The sequence below is a fragment of the Patagioenas fasciata genome, chromosome W (assembly GCF_037038585.1).
Source record: "Patagioenas fasciata isolate bPatFas1 chromosome W, bPatFas1.hap1, whole genome shotgun sequence".
Lineage (NCBI taxonomy): Eukaryota > Metazoa > Chordata > Aves > Columbiformes > Columbidae > Patagioenas > Patagioenas fasciata.
Window position 1 is genome coordinate 55,585,332 of NC_092559.1, and position 12,170 is coordinate 55,597,501.

The window sequence follows — 12,170 nt, forward strand, 5'->3', positions numbered from 1 at the left end:
GGTCAGAGTCAGGGTTAGGTCAGGGTTAGGGTTAGGGTTAGGGTTTGCTTTAGGGTTAGGGTTAGGTTTAGGGTTAGGGTTAGGGTTAGGATTAGACTTAGGGTTTGGGTCACGGTCAGAGTCAGAGTTAGCGTTACGGGTAGGGTTAGGATTAGATTTAGGGTTAGGTTACAGCTAGGGTTAGGGTTAGGTTACGGTCAGGGTTTCGGCTAGGCATAGGCATAGGCCTAAGTCTAGGTTAGAGTTAGGGTCACGATCAGAGTCTGGGTTAGGTCAGGGTTAGGGTTAAGGTTAGGGTTAGGGTTAGACTTAAGCTTAGGGTTACGGTTAAGGTTAGGGTTAGGGTACGGTTTGGGTTAGGATGAGGGTTAGGGTTAATGTTAGGGTTAGGGTTAGGATTAGGTTATGGTTAGTTACGGTTAGGCTTCGGCGTAGGCCTAGGCCTAGGTTAGCATTAGGGTCACGGTCAGAGCCAGGGTTAGGTCAGGGTTAGAGTTAGGGTTAGGGTTAGGGTTAGGGTTAGGTTTAGAGTTAGGGTTAGGGTTACGGTTAGGGTTAGGGTTAGGTTTAGGATAAGGGTTACGTTAGAGTTAGGTTTAGGGTTAGGCTTACGTTACGGTCAGGGTTAGGGTTAGGCTTAGGCATAGGCCTAGGTTAGTGTTAGGGTCACGGTCCGAGTCAGGGTTAGGGTTAGGGTTAGGGTTGGGGTTACGGTTGGGGTTAGGGTAAGGGTTAGGGTTAGGGTTAGGATTAGGGTTAGGATTAGGTTACAGTTAGGCTTAGTGTGAGACTTAGGTTACGGTCAGGGTTACGGTTAGGATTAGGCGACGGTCTATGATTAGCGTTAGGGTCACCGTCAGAGTCAGGGTTAGGTCAGGGTTAGGGTTAGGTTTAGGGTTAGGGTTTTGGTTAGGGATTGGGCTAGGGTTAGGGTTAGGGTTAGGGTTAGGGTTAGGGTTAGTGTTAGGGTTAGGGTTACTGTCAGGGTTAGGGTTAGGGTCAGGGTTAGGATTAGGATTGGCGTTAGCATTAAGTTTGGGGTTAGGGTTACGATTAGTCTTAGGATTAGGTTACAGTTAGGGCAAGGGTTATGCTTGGGTTGCTGTTAGGCGTAGGCGCAGGCCGAGACCTAGGTTTGCGTTAGGGTCACGGTCAGATTCAGGGTTAGGTCAGGGCTAGGCTTAGGGTTAGGCTTAGGGTTAGGGTTAGGATTAGGCTTAGGGTAAGTGTTAGGGTTAGGTTACAGTTAGGGTTAGGTTTGGGTTTAGGTTACAGTCAGGGTTACGGTTAGGCTTACGCGTAGGCCTAGGCCCATGTTTGCGTTAGGGTCACGGTCAGAGTCAGGGTTAGGTCTAGGTTAGGGTTAGGTTACAGTTAAGGTTAGACTTAAGGTTAGGGTTAGGCTTAGGGTTAGGGTTATGGTTAGGGTTAGGGTTAGGGTTAGGATTAGCGTTAGGGTTAGCGTTAGGGTCAGGATTAGGCTTACGGGTAAACTTAGGTTGCATTTAGGGTTAGGGTTAGGCTTAGGTCACGATCAGGGTTACGGTTAGGCGTAGGCCTAGGCCTAGGTTAGCATTAGGGTCACTGTCAGAGTCAGGGTTAGGTCAGGGTTAGGGTTAGGCTTAGGGTTAGGCTTAGGTTACAGTTAGGGTTAGGGTTAGACTTAGGTTACGGTCAGGGATATGGTTAGTCTTAGGCATAGACTTAGGCTTAGGCTTAGGTTAGGGCTAGGGTCACGGTGAGAGTCAGGGTTAGGTCAGGGTTAGGGTTAGGGTTAGGTCAGGGTTAGGGTTAGGGTTAGGGTTTTGCTTAGTTTACAATTAGGGTTAGGGTTAGGCTTAGTTTACGGTCAGGGTTAAGGTTAGGCATAGGCGCAGGTCTAGGCCTAGCTTAGGGTTAGGGTCACGGTCAGAGTCAGGGTTAGGTTAGGGTTAGGATTAGGATTAGGGTTAGGGTTAGGGTTAGATTACACTTAGGGTTAGGGTTAGGCTTAGGTTACGGTTAGGGTTGCGGTTAGACTTATGCATAGGCCTAGGCATAGGTTAGCGTTAGGGTCACGATGAAAGTCTGGCTAAGGTCAGGGTTAGGGTTACGGTTTAGGGTTAGGCTTAGGTTACGGTTAGGGTTGTGGTTAGACTTATGCATAGGCCTAGGCATAGTTTAGCGTTAGGGTCACGGTGAGAGTCTGGGTAAGGTCAGGGTTAGGGTTAGGGTTTAGGTTTAGGGTTAGGGTTAGGGTTAGGTTATGGTCAGGGTTACAGTTAGGCTTAGTTATGGTCAGGATTACGGTTAGGCGTAGGCACAAGCCTAGACCTAGGTTAGGGTTAGGGTCGTGGTCAGAGTCAGGGTTAGGTCAGGGTTAGGCTTAGGATTAGGGTTAGGGTTATGGTTAGGGTTAGGATTAGGGTTAGGGTTAGGCTTAGGTTACAGTTAGGGTTAGGGTTAGGCTTAGGTCACGGTCAGGGTTACGGTTAGGCTTACGCGTATGCCAAGGCCTAGGTTAGCGTTAGGGTCACGGTACAAGTCAGCGTTAGATCAGGGACAGGGTTAGGGTTAGGGTTAGGGTTAGGGTTAGGGTTAGGGTTAGGGTTAGGGTTAGGGTTAGGGTTAGGGTTAAGGTTAGGGTTAGGATTAGGCTTAGTGTAAGGGTTAGACTTAGACTTAGATTACGGTCACGCTTACGGTTAGTCTTAGGCATAGGCTTAGGCTTAGGGTTAGGGTCACTGTCAGAGTCAGGGTTAGGTCAGGGTTACGGTTAGGGTTAGGTTTAGGGTTAGAGTTAGGATTAGGCTTAGGGTTAGGGTTAGGTTGCAGTTAGGGTTAGGGTGAAACTTAGGTTATGGTCAGGGCTACGGTTGGGCTTACGCATAGGCTTATGTTAGGGTTAGGGTCACGGTCAGAGTCAGGGTTAGGTCAAAGCTAGGCTTAGGGTTATTGTTAGACTTAGGGTTAGTGTTAGGGTTAGGGTTAGGATTAGGCTTAGGGTTAGGATTAGGGTTAGGGGTAGGGTTAGGGTTAGGCTTAGGTTATGGTCTGGGTTATGGTTAGGGTTAGGCATAGACGTAGGCTTGGGGTTATGGTTAGGGTCATGGTAAGAGTCAGGGTTAGGTCAGGGTTAGGGTTAGGGTTAGTTTTAGGGTTAGGGTTAGGTTTAGGGTCAGGGTTAGGCTTAGGTTACAGTTAGGGTTAGGCTTAGGTTACGGTCAGGGTTACAGTTAGGGTTAGGCGTAGGTCTAGGCCTAGGTTAGCATTAGGGTTATGGTCTGAGACAGGGTTAGGGTTAGGGTTATGGTTGGGGTTATGGTTAGGGTCATGATAAGAGTCAGGGTTAGGTCAGGGTTAGGGTTAGGGTTAGGTTTAGGGTTAGGGTTAGGTTTAGGGTCAGGGTTAGGCTTAGGTTACAGTTAGGGTTAGGCTTAGGTTACGGTCAGGGTTACAGTTAGGGTTAGGCGTAGGTCTAGGCCTAGGTTAGCGTTAGGGTCATGGTCTGAGACAGGGTTAGGGTTAGGGTTATGGTTAGGGTTAGGGTTAGGGTCAGGGTTAGGATTAGGTTTAAGATTAGGTTTAGGATTAGGTTTAGGATTAGGTTACAGTTAGGGTTAGTGTGAGGTTTAGGTTACGGTCAGGGTTAGGTTTAGGCATAGGCTTAAACTCAGGCTTATGTTAGGGTTAGGGTCATGGTCAGAGTCATGATAAGGTCAGGGTTAGGGTTAGGGTTAGGGTTATGGTCATGGTTAGGGTTAGGGTTAGGTTAGGGTTGGGGTTAGGGTTAAGTTTAGGGTTAGGTTTAGGATTAGTCTTAGGATTAGGTTACAGTTAGGGCAAGGGTTATGCTTGGGTTACGGTTAGGCGTAGGCGCAGGCCGAGACCTAGGTTTGCGTTAGGGTCACGGTCAGATTCAGGGTTAGGTCAGGGCTAGGCTTAGGGTTAGGCTTAGGTTTAGGGTTAGGATTAGCCTTAGGGTAAGTGTTAGGGTTAGGTTACAGTTAGGGTTAGGTTTGGGTTTAGGTTACAGTCAGGGTTACGGTTAGGCTTACGCGTAGGCCTAGGCCCATGTTTGCGTTAGGGTCACGGTCAGAGTCAGGGTTAGGTCAGGGTTAGGGTTAGGTTACAGTTAAGGTTAGACTTAAGCTTAGGGTTAGGTTAGGGTTAGGGTTAGGATTAGGGTTAGGGTTAGGATTAGGGTTAGGGTTAGGGTTAGGGTTAGGGTTAGGGTTAGTGTTAGGGTTAGTATTAGGTTTAGGATTAGGGTTAGGTTAGAGTTAGGTTTAGGGTGATTCTTAGGTTACGGTCAGGGTTAGGGTTAGGGTTAGGGTTAGGGTTATTGTTAGGGTTAGTATTAGGTTTAGGATTAGGGTTAGGTTAGAGTTAGGTTTAGGGTGATTCTTAGGTTACGGTCAGGGTTAGGGTTAGGGTTAGGGTTAGGGTTAGGATTAGGGTTAGGCTTAGGGTTAGGGTTAATGTTAGGGTTAGGGTTAGGGTTAGGGTTAGGATTAGGTTTAGGGTTAGGGTTAGGGTTAGGGTTAGGCTTAGGGTTAGGGTTAATGTTAGGGTTAGGGTTAGGGTTAGGATTAGGGTTAGGCTTAGGGTTAGGGTTAGGCTTAGGGTTAGGGTTATGGTTAGGGTTAGGGTTAGGATTAGGGTTAGGGTTAGCGTTAGGGTCAGGATTAGGCTTACGGGTAAACTTAGGTTGCATTTAGGGTTTGGGTTAGGCTTAGGTTACGGTCAGGGTTACAGTTAGTGTTGTACGTAGGTGTAGGCCTAGGTGTAGAGTTAGGGTCACGATCAGAGTCAGGGTTTGGTCAGGGTTAGGGTTAGGGTTAGGTTTAGGGTTAGCTTTAGGCTTACGTTACGGTCAGGGTTACGGTTCTGCTTAGGCACAGGCCTAGGCCTAGCTTAGCGTTAGGGTCACGAACACAGTCAGGGTTAGGTAAGGGTCGGGGTTAGGGTTAGTGTTAGGATTAGGGTTATGGTTATGTTTAGGTTACAATTAGGGTTAGGGTTAGGGTTAGGTTTAGTTTACGGTTAGGGTTACGCTTAGACTTATGCGTAGGCCTAAGCCTAGGTTAGTGTTAAGGTCACGGTCAGAGTCAGGGTTAGGTCAGGGTTAGGGTTAGATTTAGGGTTAGGGTTAGGGTTAGGGTTAAGGTTAGGGTTAGGATTAGGCTTAGGGTAAGGGTTAGGCTTAGGCTTAGATTACGATCATGCTTACGGTTAGTCTTAGGCATAGGCTTAGGCTTAGGGTTAGCGTCACTGTCAGAGTCAGGGTTAGGTCAGGGATAGGGTTAGGGTTAGGATTAGGTCAGGGTTAGGTTTAGGGTTAGGGTTAGGATTAGGTTACTAGTTAGGGTTAAGGTTAGGGTTAGGATTAGGCTTAGACTTAGGTTACGGCCACGCTTACGGTTAGTAAAAAGGCATAGACTTAGGCTTAGGGTTAGGGTTAGGGTTAGGGTTAGGGTTAGGGTCATGGTCTGAGTCAGGGTTAGGTCAGGGTTAGGGTTAGGGTTAGGGTTAGGATTAGGATTAGGGTTATGTTACAATTAGGGTTAGGGTGATGCTTAGGTTACGGTCAGGGTTAAGGTTAGGCTTAGGCCTAGGCGTAGGTTAGCATTACGCTCATGGTCTGAGTCAGGGTTAGGTCAGGGTTAGGGTTAGGCTTAGGGCTAGGGTTAGGATTAGGATTAAGATTAGGGTTAGGGTTAGGCTTAGGTTACAGTTAGGGTTAGGGTAGGCTTAGGTTTCGGTCAGGGTTACTGTTAGGCTAAGGCGTAGGCCTAGGCCTAGGTTAGCATTAGGGTCACGGTCTGAGTCAGGGTTATGCTTAGGGTTAGGGTTAGGTTTAGGGTTAGTGTTAGGGTTAGGCTTAGGGTTAGGGTTAGGTTTAGGGTTAGTGTTAGGGTTAGGATTAGGTTAGGGTTAGGATTAGGGTTAGGTTACAGTTAGGGTTAGGGTGATGCTTAGGTTACGGTGAGGATTAAGGTTAGGCTTACGCCTAGGTCTAGGTTAGCGTTAGGGTCACGGTCAGAGTCAGGGTTATGGTTAGGGTTAGGGTTAGGGTTAGGGTTAGGATTAGGATTAGGGTTAGGTTTAGGGTTAGGTTACAGTTAGGGTTAGGGTGATGCTTAGGTTACGGTCAGGGTTAAGGTTGGCTTAGACCTAGGCCTAGGTTTGTGTTAGCGTCATGGTCAGAGTCAGGGTTAGGTCAGGTTTAGGGTTATCGTTAGGGTTAGGATTAGGGTTAGGTTTAGGGGAGGGTTAGTGTTAGCGTTACAGTTAGGGTTAGAATTATGCTTAGGGTTAGGGCGAGGCTTAGGTTATGGTCAGCGTTACGGTTAGGCTTAGGCATGGGCTTAAACTGAGGCTTAGGTTAGAGTTAAGGTAACGGTCAGAGTCAGGGTTAGGTTAGGGTTAGGGTTAGGGTTAGCGTTGGTGTTAGGGTTAGGGTTAGGCTTAGGATTTGGTTACAATTAGGGTTAGGGTTAGGCTTAGGTCAGGATCAGGGTTACGGTTAGGCGTAGGCCTAGGCCTAGGTTAGCGTTAGGGTCACGGTCAGAGTCAGGGTTAGATCAGGGTTAGGGTTAGGCTTAGGTTACAGTTAGGGTTAGGGTTAGACTTAGCTTACGGTCAGGGATATGGTTAGTCTTAGGCATAGACTTAGGCTTAGGCTTAGGTTAGGGCTAGGGTCACGGTGAGAGTCAGGGTTAGGTCAGGGTTAGGGTTAGGGTTTAGGGTTAGGTTTAGGCTTTTGCTTAGTTTACAATTAGGGTTAGGGTTAGGCTTAGTTTACGGTCATGGTTACGGTTAGGCGTAGGCGCAGGTCTAGACCTAGCTTAGGGTTAGGGTCACGGTCAGAGTCAGGGTTAGGTTAGGGTTAGGATTAGGATTAGGGTTAGGGTTAGATTACAGTTAGTATTAGGGTTAGGGTCAGGGTTAGATTACAATTAGGGTTAGGGTTAGGCTTAGGTTATGGTCAGTGTTACAGTTAGGCTTAGATTACGGTCACGCTTACGGTTAGTCTTAGGCATAGGCTTAGGGTTAGGGTTAGGGTCACTGTCAGAGTCAGGGTTAGAATTAGGGTTAGGGGTAGGGTTAGGGTTAGGCTTAGGTTATGGTCTGGGTTATGGTTAGGGTTAGGCATAGACTTAGACTTGGGGTTAGGGTTAGGATCATGGTAAGAGTCAGGGTTAGGTCAGGGTTAGGGTTAGGGTTAGGTTTAGGGTCAGGGTTAGGCTTAGGTTACAGTTAGGGTTAGGGTTAGGCTTAGGTTACGGTCAGGGTTACAGTTAGGGTTAGGCGTAGGTCTAGGCCTAGGTTAGCGTTAGGGTCACGGTCTGAGTCAGGCTTAGGTCAGGGTTACAGTTCAGGTTAGGGTTAGGATTATGTTACAATTAGGGTTAGGGTGATCCTTAGGTTACGGTGAGGGTTAAGGTTAGGCTTAGGCCTAGGCCTAGGTTAGCGTTAGGGTCATGGTCTGAGACAGGGTTAGGGTTAGGGTTAGGGTTAGGGTTAGGCATAGGTTACAGTCTGGTTTACGGTTAGGCGTAGGCAGAGGTCCAATCCCAGGTTAGAGTTAGGGTCACGGTCAGAGTCAGAGTTAGGTCAGGGTTTGGGTTAGGGTTTAGGGTTAGGCTTAGGGTTATGCTTAGTTTACAATTAGGTTTAGGGTTAGGTTTAGTTTACGGTCAGGGTTATGGTTAGGCGTAGGCGCAGGTCTAGGACTAGCTTAGGGTTAGGATCACGGTCAGAGTCAGGGTTAGGTCAGGGATAGGGTTAGGGTTAGGATTAGGTCAGGGTTAGGTTTAGGGTTAGGGTTAGGATTAGGTTACTAGTTAGGGTTAAGGTTAGGGTTAGGATTAGGGTTAGGGTAAGGGTTAGGCTTAGGCTTAGACTTAGGTTACGGCCACGCTTACGGTTAGTAAAAAGGCATAGACTTAGGCTTAGGGTTAGGGTTAGGGTTAGGGTCACGGTCTGAGTCAGGGTTAGGTCAGGGTTACGGTTAGGGTTAGGGTTAGGTTTAGCGTTAGGGTTAGGGTTAGGATTAGGCTTAGCTTTAGGGTTAGGGTTAGGGTTAGGCATAGTTTACAGTCTGGTTTACGGTTAGGCGTAGGCGGAGACCCATTCCCAGATTAGAGTTAGGGTCACGGTCAGAGTCAGGATTAGGTCAGGGCTACGCTTAGGATATTGTTAGACTTAGGGTTAGTGTTAGGGTTAGGGATAGGATTAGGTTACGGTTATGGTTAGGGTTAGGTTTAGGTTACGACCAGGGTTACGGTTAGGCTTAGGCATAGACTTAGGCTTAGGGTTAGGGTCACTGTCAGAGTCAGGGTTAGGACTAAAGTTAGGGGTAGGGTTAGGGTTAGGGTTAGGCTTAGGTTATGGTCTGGGTTATGTTTAGGGTTAGGCATAAGCTTAGGCTTGGGGTTATGGTTAGGGTTAGGGTCATGGTCAGAGTCAGGGTTAGGTGAGGGTTAGGGTTAGGGTTAGGCTTAGGGTTAGGGTTAGGGTTAGGGTTAGGGTTAGGGTTAGGGTTAGGTTAGGGTTAGGGTTAGGGTTAGGGTTAGGGTTAGGTTACAGTTAGGGTTAGGGTTCAGCTTAGGTTACGGTCAGGGTTACGGTTAGCCTTAGGCATAGGCCTAGGCCTAGGTTAGCGTTAGGGTCACAGTCTGAGTCAGGCTTAGGGTTAGGGTTAGGGTTAGGTTACAGTTAGGGTTAGGGTGATGCTTAGGATACGGTCAGGGTTAAGGTTAGGTTTACGCCTAGGCCTAGGTTAGCATTATGGTCATGATCAGAGTCAGGGTTATGGTTAGGGTTAGGGTTATGGTTAGGATTAGGGTTAGGTTTAGGTTTAGCTTACAGTTAGGGTTAGGGTGATGCTTAGGTTACGGTCAGGGTTAAGGTTCGCTTAGACCTAGGCCTAGGTTTGTGTTAGGGTCATGGTCAGAGTCAGGGTTAGGTCAGGTTTAGGGTTATGGTTAGGATTAGGTTTAGGGTTAGGATTAGGATTAGGTTACTAGTTAGGGTTAAGGTTAGGCTTAGGTTATGGTCAGGGTTACGGTTAGGCTTAGGTGTAGGCCTAGGCCTAGGTAAGCGTTAGGGTCACGGTCAGAGTCAGGGTTAGGTCAGGGTTAGGGTTAGGGTTAGGCTTAGGGTGAGGTTACTCTTAGGGTAAGGTTTAGGCTTAGGTTTCGGTCAGTGTTACGGTTAGGCTTAGGCATAGGCCTAGGCCTAGGTTAACCTTAGGGTCACGGTTGGAATCAGGGTTAGGTCAGGGTTAGGGTTAGGGTTAGGGTTAGGGTTAGGGTTAGGGTAAGGGTTAGGGTTAGGGTTAGGGTTAGGGTTAGGGTTAGGGTTAGGGTTAGGGTTAGGGTTAGGGTTAGGGTTAGGCTTAGGGTTAGGTTACAGTTACGGTTAGGGTTAGGCTTAGGTTACGGTCAGGGTTACGATTAGGCTTCGGCATAGGCCTAGGCTTAGGGTTAGGGTTAGGGTCACTGTCAGAGTCAGGGTTAGGACTAAAGTTAGGGGTAGGGTTAGGGTTAGGGTTAGGCTTAGGTTATGGTCTGGGTTATGTTTAGGGTTAGGGTTAGGCTTAGGTTATGGTCTGGGTTATGTTTAGGGTTAGGCATAAGCTTAGGCTTGGGGTTATGGTTAGGGTTAGGGTCATGGTCAGAGTCAGGGTTAGGTGAGGGTTAGGGTTAGGGTTAGGCTTAGGGTTAGGGTTAGGGTTAGGGTTAGGGTTAGGGTTAGGTTACAGTTAGGGTTAGGGTTCAGCTTAGGTTACGGTCAGGGTTACGGTTAGCCTTAGGCATAGGCCTAGGCCTAGGTTAGCGTTAGGGTCACAGTCTGAGTCAGGCTTAGGGTTAGGGTTAGGGTTAGGTTACAGTTAGGGTTAGGGTGATGCTTAGGATACGGTCAGGGTTAAGGTTAGGTTTACGCCTAGGCCTAGGTTAGCATTATGGTCATGATCAGAGTCAGGGTTATGGTTAGGGTTAGGGTTATGGTTAGGATTAGGGTTAGGTTTAGGTTTAGCTTACAGTTAGGGTTAGGGTGATGCTTAGGTTACGGTCAGGGTTAAGGTTCGCTTAGACCTAGGCCTAGGTTTGTGTTAGGGTCATGGTCAGAGTCAGGGTTAGGTCAGGTTTAGGGTTATGGTTAGGATTAGGTTTAGGGTTAGGATTAGGATTAGGTTACTAGTTAGGGTTAAGGTTAGGCTTAGGTTATGGTCAGGGTTACGGTTAGGCTTAGGTGTAGGCCTAGGCCTAGGTAAGCGTTAGGGTCACGGTCAGAGTCAGGGTTAGGTCAGGGTTAGGGTTAGGGTTAGGCTTAGGGTGAGGTTACTCTTAGGGTAAGGTTTAGGCTTAGGTTTCGGTCAGTGTTACGGTTAGGCTTAGGCATAGGCCTAGGCCTAGGTTAACCTTAGGGTCACGGTTGGAATCAGGGTTAGGTCAGGGTTAGGGTTAGGGTTAGGGTTAGGGTTAGGGTTAGGGTTAGGGTAAGGGTTAGGGTTAGGGTTAGGGTTAGGGTTAGGGTTAGGGTTAGGGTTAGGGTTAGGGTTAGGGTTAGGGTTAGGGTTAGGCTTAGGGTTAGGTTACAGTTACGGTTAGGGTTAGGCTTAGGTTACGGTCAGGGTTACGATTAGGCTTCGGCATAGGCCTAGGCTTAGGGTTAGGGTTAGGGTCACTGTCAGAGTCAGGGTTAGGACTAAAGTTAGGGGTAGGGTTAGGGTTAGGGTTAGGCTTAGGTTATGGTCTGGGTTATGTTTAGGGTTAGGGTTAGGCTTAGGTTATGGTCTGGGTTATGTTTAGGGTTAGGCATAAGCTTAGGCTTGGGGTTATGGTTAGGGTTAGGGTCATGGTCAGAGTCAGGGTTAGGTGAGGGTTAGGGTTAGGGTTAGGCTTAGGGTTAGGGTTAGGGTTAGGGTTAGGGTTAGGGTTAGGTTACAGTTAGGGTTAGGGTTCAGCTTAGGTTACGGTCAGGGTTACGGTTAGCCTTAGGCATAGGCCTAGGCCTAGGTTAGCGTTAGGGTCACAGTCTGAGTCAGGCTTAGGGTTAGGGTTAGGGTTAGGTTACAGTTAGGGTTAGGGTGATGCTTAGGATACGGTCAGGGTTAAGGTTAGGTTTACGCCTAGGCCTAGGTTAGCATTATGGTCATGATCAGAGTCAGGGTTATGGTTAGGGTTAGGGTTATGGTTAGGATTAGGGTTAGGTTTAGGTTTAGCTTACAGTTAGGGTTAGGGTGATGCTTAGGTTACGGTCAGGGTTAAGGTTCGCTTAGACCTAGGCCTAGGTTTGTGTTAGGGTCATGGTCAGAGTCAGGGTTAGGTCAGGTTTAGGGTTATGGTTAGGATTAGGTTTAGGGTTAGGATTAGGATTAGGTTACTAGTTAGGGTTAAGGTTAGGCTTAGGTTATGGTCAGGGTTACGGTTAGGCTTAGGTGTAGGCCTAGGCCTAGGTAAGCGTTAGGGTCACGGTCAGAGTCAGGGTTAGGTCAGGGTTAGGGTTAGGGTTAGGCTTAGGGTGAGGTTACTCTTAGGGTAAGGTTTAGGCTTAGGTTTCGGTCAGTGTTACGGTTAGGCTTAGGCATAGGCCTAGGCCTAGGTTAACCTTAGGGTCACGGTTGGAATCAGGGTTAGGTCAGGGTTAGGGTTAGGGTTAGGGTTAGGGTTAGGGTAAGGGTTAGGGTTAGGGTTAGGGTTAGGGTTAGGGTTAGGGTTAGGCTTAGGGTTAGGTTACAGTTACGGTTAGGGTTAGGCTTAGGTTACGGTCAGGGTTACGATTAGGCTTCGGCATAGGCCTAGGCGTAGATTAGTGTTAGGGCCATGATCAGAGTAAGGGCTGGTCAGTATTACGGTTAGGGTTAGGGTTAGGCTTAGGTTACAATTAGGGTCAGGGTTAGGCTTAGTTTGTGGTTAGGGCTACGGTTAGGCTTACGCGTAGGCCTAGGTCTTGATTATCTTTAGCGTCATCGTCAACGTCAGGGTTAGGTCAGGGTTAGGGTAAGGGTTAAGTTAGGGTTAGGATTAGGTTTAGGAATAGGGTTAGGTTACAGTTAGGGTTAGGGTGAGGCTTAGGTTACGGTCAGGGTTACACTTAGGCTTAGGCGTAGGCCTAGGCCTAGGTTAGCGTTAGGGCCATGATCAGAGTAAGGGTTAGGTCAGTATTACGGTTAGGGT